Below are 2195 nucleotides of genomic sequence, written 5' to 3'. Positions count from 1 at the left end.
TATATATATATATATATATATATGTATATTATATATAGATATAGATGTGTGGTTCAGTTAGTAGATAGGATAGCTTGAAACACACATCTTCCTATATACATGTATATATACTTTATATACAAGCTTTTTCATCTGTATGTACAAGTATTTTGCTTGGATTTTTTTTTAAGGGGAGATGTTCTTTCAATACGTCTTTTAACTCATCAAATATAAAAAAATTCTGCCAGCTGAAATAGACTACTTCTTTAACCAGTTTATAATATAAATGTTCATGTTGACTAATTTTAATGTCAAATTCAAGTAGGAAAGGCAAATTTTCAGACATAAGAAATGAGAATGCTAAACTTCTTGTTAAGACAAATTTTAGAATATTGTAAAATATTCTTCACGTTCAAATGTTATAAAAGTAACATCGAAGTGAAGTTAATGTTTGTTCAGATGAAACCAGTTATTTGAATGTTGTAAAAAACTGTTATACTTTGGTTCTAAAGTACAACTACTAAATTTGATGTGAAATTCTATTTCTCTGTTGTATCTATATATTTGCCAGCTTGTCATCAATGTCCTTATGTTTCTGTATACATGTATGTATATATGTTGTTTGATATGTAGACCCAAGTCAGTCTTGATTCAGTACTCTATGATCGAAGGCATTCCAACTATAACCATAAAGTTTCGGATCACATTATCCAATTTATTTTTTCTTTCTGGAAGATTGTAGGATGTGCTTTCATGGAATTTAGCAGCTATTTCTTCTACCAAATGGAGTGACTAAATAGAGGCTTCCTTGTTTATATGTTTATTCATACAAGCTTCTGCCATATTCTACCATTTTATTCTATTAACAACAGGGGTGTCTAAGTTCTGTGAAGAACCATACTTTGTGGAAGTATCCATCTCCTTGGATAAGTCCAGCTCATATATGTACTGTGGAATAGAGAGCCTGAGTCATACACATCTGTAGGGAAGTCTGTGGTTATGATGTAAATAAAATTAAATATTTCACAGTTTCAGAGGTCAAACCACTACACATATTGTAGAAAGTGAACTCTATTTTATTTATGTAAGTTAAGAGAGACAGACAGTGCCTATGATCTTTTCATTCCCCTTCCATTTACCGAGGAAAGCATTTGGAAGAAAAATGTGGCTCAAGAGGGAACTGAGTCCAAATACTTGCAATAATACTCTAATGGTACCCAAGGACTAGGTATAGAATCCAACAACATTATCCATCCCACTGCAAACTATAGCAATAAATAAAGTCTAGTCATTAACATCAAATACAGAACATTAGTGTAGTGATGATGGACCAACAAGGAAGCCAGCTATATGCTGGGTCCAGAACTTTGCTATCAGTACTGATGACAGACCTGGTTGGAGGCTACAACTGTACTACTTGCAGCAATGATAAATCTGGTCAGAGGTCAAAACTGTGCTGCTTATAGTGATGATACATCTACTCAAAGGCCAGAGCTCTGTTTAATGATGATAGAACTGGTTGGAGGCCAGAACTATGTTACGTATATATACGAGGACTTAAACTCAGCTCTTCAAGCTAATAAAAGATTTGTTTGTGATACATTGCTCCTGTTGTTGTTATTGAACTCCAAGTCAGCTTTAATTGAGCAGACTCATGATCAAAGCTGTCCCAGCTGAGCTCTTTTTATTTTTTTAATGAAAAGTACATTTAGGGACACATAATATATTCATCATTTTAGAAAATCATGTGTTGATTTGAGGGGAATTTGGCTGCATTTCTAATAGTTCAAGGTACAATATAGGAGCTTTCATAGCTGTCTCATAAAGAGAACAAGCTCTCGCATGGAGCAAATCTTGTAGTTATCATGTGGTCAGCTGAAGCTGACCACATTATCACTCACACCTACATACACACAGGGATAGAAGTTCTATCCTTGCGCCATCCATTAACTTCTATCAGCATATATCTTTATGGCTATTACCATTGTTCCACCACTGACAATTCTACTCACTTGATGTTAGTAAAATAGATATATCTATTTTACCAGTAATTGTTGTATATGTTGTTTGTGTTGTGACTTTTTTCATTGTTGTCTTTGTCTTAATGTCAAGCTTTGCATAAGGTTGCTTTGCTCTGAATGGGTGCATTTGTGTTTATACACATGTGCATAGACTTGAATATTCAACCCCCCCCCCACACACACCTACATGCACAC

General features: G+C 34.1%; 1 protein-coding gene across 4 annotated transcripts in view; it reads left to right on the top strand.

The window, feature by feature from the left end:
- Positions 1-2195, top strand: part of LOC106874603 (protein SCAI) — a 225269-nt gene that overhangs the window by 186916 nt on the left and 36158 nt on the right. The gene's annotated exons all lie outside the window — the stretch shown is intronic.

The sequence above is a fragment of the Octopus bimaculoides genome, chromosome 21 (genome assembly GCF_001194135.2).
Source record: "Octopus bimaculoides isolate UCB-OBI-ISO-001 chromosome 21, ASM119413v2, whole genome shotgun sequence".
NCBI classification, from domain to species: Eukaryota; Metazoa; Mollusca; class Cephalopoda; order Octopoda; family Octopodidae; genus Octopus; species Octopus bimaculoides.
The sequence above is the reverse complement of the archived record's forward strand: the minus strand, read 5'-3'. Positions and strand labels throughout refer to the sequence as shown.